Raw genomic sequence first — 10183 nt, 5'->3', positions numbered from 1 at the left:
GCTGCTGCTGCTGCTGCTGCATAGCCTGCACAGCTTCAGTGAGGCCTCTGACCTGCTGCGCTAGTAGATCAAACTACTCCGCACCGACCGCCATCGTCGGAGGAGGAGGAGGAGGTTGGGAAACAGAAGGTGAGGCTGGAGCCTGAGATCTGGCTGCGGAGGCTGTGGATCATCGCATGGATGCCTTGCGGGGAGGCATCGAGCAAGGATCAAGTGGAGAAAGGAGAAGAGGATGTCAGAAGAGATGCCCGGGGGCGGTCCCGTTGAGCGCTCCTTTAAGAACAAGGATACTGCGAAGACACAAGGCCCTTCCTCTAGCGCCAATCCTGTTGGTGCAAAAATTCGCATGCATCGGAGAAGCTGGAGTCGAGGGAGTCGCGGTCGCCGTTGGGACCTATAAAAGAAGTCTAGACCGGAGGTGGGGTTGCTCTGGCAAGACTCTCCGACGCTCAAGTCAGTTCTCTGTCTCAACAAGAATGGAGTGCTCGAATGGAAATTTTTGCAGAGTTTCTGGATAAAAATGAGAGCTTATAGAATAACGTATCTGGGGTTCTCCTTTTATAAACAGAGGGGGCTACAAATTGATAGTGACGCCTGTAATCGTCTAGCAGTGGGCTGCCCAGAGTTAGGAGGAATTTATTACGGAGGATAGTGGAGTGGGATCGTGGCTATCGTCGTGGCTTGCCACGTGGAATCAGTTACGGGGAGTGGAGCGACGTCCGCTGTCGTGACTCGTCAGGGAGTGGTGGAATCGCACAGAATCCGCCGCAGGGAGTGGAGCAGAACTGTGGCTGTTAATACGGCCTGCCAGGGAGTAATGGAGCTGCATAGGGTCCGCCGCAGGGAGTGGAGCAGTGTTGTCCGTTATTGTGGCCTGCCAAGGGGTCCAGACTTGTCGGCCGAAGTTCGGTTGGAGTCAGTAGCGAGGTCTGGTACCCGTAGGAGTTTGGGCGAGGTCTTCCTGCAGTCAGAATAGAAGATGGAGCCCGACTCCCGTAGAAGTCTGGGTGGAGTCCTCCTTGCGGTTGAAGTCGTGGACGGAGCCCGGCTCCCGTAAGAGTCCGGACGGAGTCTTCCTGCAATTAAAGTCAGGTGCGAAGTCTGGCTCCCGTAGGAGTCCGGATGGAGCTTACCAGCAGTTGAAGTTGGTGACGGAGCCCGGCTCCCGTAGGAGTCCGGGCGGAGTCCTCCTTGCGGTTGAAGTCATGGACGAAGCCCGGCTCCCGTAGGAGTCCGAGTGGAGTCTTCCTGCAATTAAAGTCAGGTACGAAATCTGGCTCCCGTAGGAGTCCGGATGAAGCTTACCAGCAGTTGAAGTTGGTGACGGAGCCCGGCTCCCGTAGGAGTCCGAGCGGAGTCCTCCTTGCGGTTGAAGTCATGGATGGAGCCCGACTCCCGTAGGAGTCCGGGCGGAGTCTTCCTGTAATTAAAGTCAAGTGCAAAGTCCGGATTCCGTAGGAGTCCGGACGGAGTCCTCCTTGTGGTTGAAGTCGTGGACGGAGCCCGGCTCCCGTAGGAGTTCGGGCAGAGTCTTCCTGCAATTAAAGTCAGGTGCGAAGTCCGACTCCCGTAGGAGTCGGACGGAGCTTACCAACAGTTGAAGTTGGTGACGGAGCCCGGCTCCCGTAGGAGTCCGGACGGAGTCCTCCTAGCGGTTGAAGTCATGGACGGAGCCCGACTCCCGTAGGAGTCTGGGCGGAGTCTTCCTGCAATTAAAGTCAGGTGCGAAGTCCGGCTCCCGTAGGAGTCCAGATGGAGCTTACCAGCAGTTGAAGTTGGTGACAGAGCCTGGCTCCCGTAGGATTCCGGGCGGAGTCCTCCTTGCAGTTGAAGTCGTGGACAGAGCCCGGCTCCCGTAGGAGTCCGGGCGGAGTCTTCCTGCAATTAAAGTCAGGTGCGAAGTCTGGCTCCCGTAGGAGTCCGGACGGAGCTTACCAGCAGTTGAAGTTGGTGATGGAGCCCGGCTCCTGTAGGAGTCCAGGCGGAGTCCTCCTTGCGATTAAAGTCATGGAAGGAGCCCGGCTCCCGTAGGAGTCCGGACGGAGCGATGGGAGTTCACCAACAGCAGTAGAAAGTCGGAAGAGACTTGCGAGGGTCAATCCCGCCAAGAACTTCGGCCGAGGGTATTTTATACCCAACAAGCCCAATTATAGTCAATTAGGTCAAGCCCAAACTAATTAAATCTAATTTAATTAATTAGAACTTAATCTCCAACTTGATCTTATCAAATTGGCTTACAACATTTGCAATTAGGTCCTCCTAGCTAACAATTAGCTGATCCAGTACTTGTAAGTTTTACAAGTTGATCCAAATCATGAATCTCATTGATAATTTGATCTTGATCCAACCATTTAATCTAATTAAATTTTTTTTATGTGTGACCCCATAGATGCTGTTTTGTTTGATGGTGAAACATACCATGATCTCTATCATAGTATCATCGAAACACCTTCAATAGATTGGAATACTTCCAACTCTAATCCATCAAGGATCGTCGATCCAGAATAATTTTAATGAGTTCTCATAATCCACTAGTGATGCCTAGTAGCATATCATGGCAATCCAGTAGAATAGAATAAGTAGAACCCTTAAGTATAGTTATCGTGTGATTCAGTTCTTCTATCATGAATCCTGATAGGATGGAGATCATGGAAGCTCGTCAAATCCCAACATCCATCTTTTGAAAGATTCGATCAGCTCAAGCCCAAATCATGATACTCATAAAAATTTCTTTCCATCAATCACCTTACTGTGGCCACAGACTTTAGGATTTAGCTTCTCAAACCCCATAAGATACTCTTTATTTACTAAGATCGATAGATCCCATCTAGATTCACACCCTACTCCTATAGTGAACCTACTGCAACCAATATATACTATAAGAACCCAAATGGCTAGGAGATCATGTTTATATACAGTCAAATTACCGCAATCTCACTGTGAGCAATTAAGGCATCATAGGTCTAGAAACTACTCACATCACTACAGCAACGAGAAGATCACTGACGAGTGAATAGACATTCATGTGATCTCTTATTTGGTCATGCTTAGTACTGATATTCTCTAACAACTACCCATACTTTTACTCAATGTCTCCACATTATAGACTAGAAACTCATCTACCCCAAAGGATATTAGGTTTGTCGGGTAATACGCATGCAAAAATTTTTAGTTACATTAACTACAGCGGAAGCAGATATCAATTTTTTTTCAAATCTAAGCATGTAGATTCAAAATCTTAATTATCTAAAATTATCTAACATGCATTAATAAATTTATAAATCAGATCTGAAATCAAAATAAGAAGAAAGAAAATATATCTAATCGCTTTTTCCTCCTCCTTCCTCGAATCGGATCCTGCGGATGTCTAGGGTTCTTGTCATAGCTGCGCACGTGCTCGGCCTCTACTGGTATCCACATAGAGATATCCTAATTAGAACTCTAAAGCTCTTGAAGTGCTAGCTTCCTTGCAGGCTCCATCTCTTGACTTGAATCAGGACCCTTTTCCTTGTGTTACTTAAAGTAGCCCTGTATAGGATTTTAAGGATTGATCCTAATCACCAAGAAAGATCAAGAATCCTTTTCTGATTTTTTTCTCTCTCTCTAAAGCCTCTCTTTAAGATCTGATCTAGAGGGAGTGAGGCATGGAGATAGAATAGGAAGAAAGGGAGGTGTGAAGAAGAAGTAGCAATGAGAAACAATTAGCGCACATACAAAAGAATTAAACCCTTCATGCACCTCACCCTTTGAGGAACAAAAGCAGCTTTGGGATCTGAAAGAATAGTTCCCTACAAGCCAATCGCATGGGTGATACGAAGAGACTTTTTCTATATTATCTTCCTACTCATTTGCTTGACATTAGTTATTTTTATTTATGAAGTATTGTGTTTTATCATTTACTGCATCATATTTTTATGATTATGATAAACCCCATAGATTAGAGCAATAATTTTAGGACCATGATGAGATCATACCAGTAAGATCTAAAATCTTGATAGCTCCAATCTAAAATATTTTCAATCATTGAATCATCGAGTCGGAGATCGATGATACCAATAAGACTGGTACATCCTATGTATGCTCGATAGAGAGGATGATAGATCTCACAATCACTTATGTTGTGACACTAATATAAGGATGTGGTACTCATTAGAGAATGAGTTTACTAAACTAACCTGCAGGAAGAATATTTGATGGAGCCTTACAGTATGTCGACAGGTAGTTCTCCAGTGAGAGTGGTACATGTGATCCTTTAACCTGAGATCATCATGGTACCTTGTGTACATGGATCCTTACTTTGGTTTATTCCCTAACACATCACTTTGAGATATGTGTGAGATATTCTGGGTATGATAAAGTGTGCATGGAGATTGTGAGTGGTTAATAAGGAATCGATCACTCAATATAGGAGGAGAAAACATCCTATGTGATCTCATAGGATGATAACTCTGAGAGTTTCTGGCCAAAGCAGGAATGAACAGTAGAAATAATTTCTACTAGTTCATCAATCGAGTCATCATCATTAGATTGAGATACATATAGATAGGTATTTGAACTTGACATGATTTCATGCCCATGGTCTTTTCGGGATGTTGTGTGATCGAAGGATTGAATTGCACAGTAACTCACCATGAAAGGATAATTTTAATATTTTCATCAAATTTTAAATCTTTTGGATAGTCATGACATGTTACTAGATATCAATCTTGACTTGTGAACTCATCAGAATTAAAAAAATTTAATTCGAGAATCAATTAGAAAGAGTCCTAGTTGATTGAGACTCTTGAGCTGACTTAATCTAATCGGATTAGGGTTACGTCATGAGTCTGGATCCATTGCTGACTAGATTTAGAACCCAATGGGTCATACACAATAGAGATTTGATCTTGATCTAATCTATTTGGATGTATTGTAAATCTAATGGGTTAATTAAATTGCTAGCATATGAATTAACCCAAATTTTCAATTGGATTCAGTACAAATGTGTTTGTGCTAACCCTTGACTTGTTGCCTTGATCTAATGTGATTGGATTTGAACCTATAATTAAATAGATGGCTTATTTAATTTTTATGGAAGAGTTCTATGTCAATCAACTTCCTCCACACCAACACCACACGCTGAAAAAATATGGCATGCCCATTTATTTTGTGCGTTAATGAAGAGGAGTCCTTCTCCTTTACTTCTCTTAAAATCCTTACCATCTTTTGATGTGTTTCTTTATTTCCTCGTGTCATGTGATGTTTCTTGGAATTATAGGTGTAGAAGAGAAGGAAGAGTCTTTCTCTGGCAAGGAATTTGAATGCCACAAAAATAAATGGGATGCCACATGTATTCATTGAATATGGAAGAGTCTTAATTGTTTTGGACTCTTAGTTTCTCACCCTATCCATTATCCCATGCACCATATGATGGCGTATTAATTTTTTTTAGTAGAGGAAAAGTCCATCTGCTGGTCAAAGAGCTCTTATTCCACACCTTAACCCATTATTTTCCATGCTAAAATTTATTTGTGGTGTGTAATAGATAAGGGACGCCAAGAGTTGGCATCCCATGGTGTCGCCCCTTCTTTCCTATAAAAAGGGGGTGCTGCACCTAGGTTCCATGCCCCATATCAGGGTGGTTTTGACATGAGAATGAGAGTATAAAGACAAGAAAAAGTCTAGAAAAATTGCAAGAGAAAAGGGAGAGAAAAATAGTAAGGAAGGGAGAAGGAAAAAAGAAAGCATGAGATGTTTGTCCTTAAATCAGATTGTTCATGTGTTGAACATATAATCTAATATTTGTGTGGTGAGATCATTTGAGAACAAATTTCTAGAGTGATCCTAATGGAGGTCTCAAAGGCAAACAAATGGTGGTGCAACCTGTTCTTGCAAAGGACGCTCAGCAGTGAGCTTGTGAAGAAGGCGCGGTACTATGTCAAATTGGGAAGGGCCCTGATCAGTCCTGTATGGATCACCGTTAGAGGACTTCTACTTTGAAGCATTATGGAGATCTCAAGATTACCAGTTCATGGTCTTCATATTGGTATATGGCTTCTGATCTCTTCTTATTATATATGCTTTTGTTATTTGATTACAATCATCAAGGTGTTCCTAGGGCTTTTGTGTTTCGGTAGTCTAGTTTAAATCTTATACTTATTTTTAATTGTTGAATGCATGTAAAAATTTTTAAAATTTATATTTCACTACGTCATTGAAACTCAATAGTGGTATCAGAGCCATCCTTGATTGATTCAATCAAATTTTATGTTATTATTGTGATATGGATTAGATCCAGTTCAAACTATGTCAAAATTAGAATTCTTGATTGATGTTTACTTGATGCTCTTCATGCATTTTTATTAATGATAAAGTATTATCAATCCATGTTCAAACTTTGAATATGAAATTCCATAGATTTTAGACTTGTGAGACAAGTTTAAGATTAGATCTCATGATCTATTTTTTGATGGAATTTTAAATCCAGTGCATGTAATGTGCGAAGTCTTGGAATGATACATTGGATGTATATTGCCAGGACTTAGGATTCTTGTATTTGATGCATCTACCTAAGATCCAAGGGCCAACCACCATGTTATTGCACACTCACCATTATGGATCGACCATCTTGATTGTTGCCCGACGTATGTGTGGAGCCGAAAGAATTTGATCATAGAAAGAAAGCATCAGACATGGATTAAGATTTTTATCGATGGATTTGTTTAACTATAATTCATTATTTTAATTTGATTAGAATTAATGATTATAGCTTAAATCAAATTCATAGTTCTAATTTGATTAAAATTCATGTTTAATTTAGGTTGATCAAATTGTCATTGACCTAATTTGATTAGGATTTGAGTCATGATTGATCGAATCTATGCTAACCTAATTGGATTAGTGTTAACCTAAGAATTGATCAACATAACTCAAAAGGATGATAAATGATTAACTTAAAATTAAATTTGGGTTAAGAGTTGAACTCAAATCAAAAATCCTAGATGGGTCCTATGACCATAAATTTAAACATCTCCATTGACATGTGTTGAATGATATCACAATGAAAATAACATGAGTTGTTTGTTACTATATTTTATAATTATTATAGAAATGCATGTTGAGTGATTATGGACTATGGTACATCCATGTGATGGATGTATGCATGAATACTTCTCTATTGGTTGTTTATATAAATACATCTGCAAGAGTTGCAATAGGAGCTGGGTGCCCCTAATACATTGTATTATCAGTTGAACTTTTTTTTTGTATGTTTCCAACCATTGATTGGGATTTTTACATATTGATGTAAACTTATAGAAAAAAAAATTATTTGAGAATAGATAGAAATTATTTCTTTTCATTTTCAAATAAAGATTAAGCATTCATGGAAGACTTCATAGAGATGAAGACTAGACTATCAGGCATTTAGAGAGCAGAGGCACATTAAGATTGACTATGAGATGGTTCAATCTAGAATGTACCTCAGATTTGATCCATAAATTATCCCATGGCTCAGATGATTTTTCTGAAGTCCATAACCATTAGTTTTCCTTTATTTCCTCTTATATGCTGGTAGTTTGAATTAAAGTTTAGATTGCATATGATGCATGCATATATGTTTAGGATATACATGAGATCTAAATTCTTCGTTTAAATTATATTAAGTCATAATGGCAAAGTATTAAGAATACTATCGATGCCTTCCTTCATGCCAAGCCAATATTATGTCAAGAACCATAGTAGGCTTATTGTACTATCCACAAGTCTTGCTGTGGGGACTGATTTGATAATTTCTTGGTGCATAATGAAGCTAATGGTATTTAGCTCATACTAAGTCAATAGAGTATGTCAAAAATTATAGTGAATTTATTGTGCTATCCACAAGACTTGCTATAGTGATTGGTATGATGTTGACTTAGTAATGCTTATGGCAAATTCTGATAGTGCTGCCTTGTTGTGCTATCCATAAGGATAGTATTATTCAGATATAATCATATAAGATTGAAAGGTATGACTTAACTAAAATACTATAGTTTGTTGTGCTATCCACAAGGCTATAAGTATTTTAGAGATAAAAGTTATGTTGAGAGTTGCATCAGATGTAATTGGTAAAGAATTATCTATCCTTGAACTCATAGGAGCTTGTTGTGCCATCCACAAGATTTTTTATGAGAAATTAGGATCTCAACCCCACTAAAAAACTTCATGATAAGATTTCTCATTTTTATACTTAAGGGCTATGAAATTCGTTAAAATAGTGAGAGACATAATTAGATAAAAATCTCATCTAAATTATGCATGTCATCATGAGTAATCCTTTTATGTTTTTATATACACATTTGCATCTTCACTATCACTATATAGGATATTTTTAAAATTGATCAAACATCATGGAATGATTAAGAAATCTGAGAATAATTCTCATATAGGAGATAGTCTCATATTCTCTTTATTCTGATTTGATCAAAGTTGATACTATATAGAAGAAAATACCACATATAAGATATGGTGGGGTGACAGTATGACTGTCAAATATATCTTGATTAACTTAATCATGTGATTAAGTCATTATCATGGATAGTAAGTTAATTCAAAATTTGATCCTGCTAACTCTCTCAAGTTCCTTCTTTAGCATCTCCCAGGAGACGAAAGATTAAGATTATCTTTACTATGGGTATGTATTATCATTACAGTAATGATGAGCATTAGAGATAAACTGCAAGAGTTATCTTGCAAGAGAGAAGTAGTAGAAGGATGTAAAAGTTGTATCTGCTAATGGTTTGTATATGATACAAATTAATTTATCATTGAGTGTTTCAACTTTAAAATTTTTAGGTGTGTGATACCTTATATGGGTTCCACTTATGCAAAGTGTTGTTGGACCTATAAAGCTGAAGTAAGGTGACTACTTACTTTATGGCACTGATGGAAAGTCTATTCATGCTAAGGCTATAGGAACTTATTTATTTAGAAACTAATAGACCATTGTTATATGCCTTAATTTATCAGGAATATTATTTCAATTCCTATATTATAGTAATATGGTTTTGAAATTAATGTAAAGAGTAAAAGTTATTTTTTTTTCTGATAAATTTTATGGTTATGGTTTTATGTTTCTGTCACTCAATGATGTTGTTCTTCATGTTGATGAGAACAAGAAATGAATATGTGATGGTCATATATCTCTGACATTGCCAACTTGACTATTTTTGTGAGTCAAAGATAAACAAGTAATACAAAGAAGAGTTCTTTGTCTGTATAATTTTGAATCATATAGAACTTGTAAATCTTATCTCATAGATAAAATGACCAAGATCTCATTTACTGGATATGAGAAAAGGCATGCATGGTATTAGGCCTTGTACATATGGATGTTTAAAGACTAATAATATCTCGACCCAGAGAAGGACACTTTATATGTGATATGGTATGTTCCTTAATATGCTTCACAAATCTCATTTTGGGGATATGCCTTAGAAATTACTGAGTATATTTTTGAATTAGATACTAACAAAATCTATTACTAGTACTCCATATGAGATATGGAAAAGAAAAAAGATAGGTTGCCCAACTTATGTGAAAAGAATTGATGTACATAAGTTAGTGCTAGAACAGATTTATATAAGTTTATAAATTATTCTAAAGAATAGTATGTGATACTATTTCTTCCACTTTACTGGACAAAAAGTATTTTGTCAGTAGGTATGCTACCTTTTGGGGAAAAAAATTTTTAAGAAGGGGACAATGGGAGGATAATTGAACCTGAGAAGTTCAAGACCTATAAACTATCCTATCATAACCTGTGGAGTATCCACAAGTTGATCCTCAACCAGATGTGCCCATAGATGAGGCATAACTATGACATACACCTCCTCACCGAAGATCAATCTGAGTGTATATTGTACCACTCAAAATATGTATTTATCATTGAGAATGACTATATACCATACATCATTGAGAATGATGTTTTCTTGACCTATTCGAAGATTGTCATAAGTAGAGACTCTGACAGATGGCTTGAAACTATGACATCCGAAATGAACTCCCTGTACATCAACCAAGTATGGACTATGGTTGAAGCACCATGGGTATGACCCAACAGGCTGCTAACAGGAATGTCAATCCGAATTTTTGCTATTGCCACACACCATCTAGAGAGTTAGTCTTTAGTGGGAGGGCAAATACATTGATGGATTCAAACAGG

This window comes from Elaeis guineensis, chromosome 4 (assembly GCF_000442705.2).
Source record: "Elaeis guineensis isolate ETL-2024a chromosome 4, EG11, whole genome shotgun sequence".
Taxonomy (NCBI): domain Eukaryota; kingdom Viridiplantae; phylum Streptophyta; class Magnoliopsida; order Arecales; family Arecaceae; genus Elaeis; species Elaeis guineensis.
Note: the sequence above shows the minus strand (reverse complement) of the source record.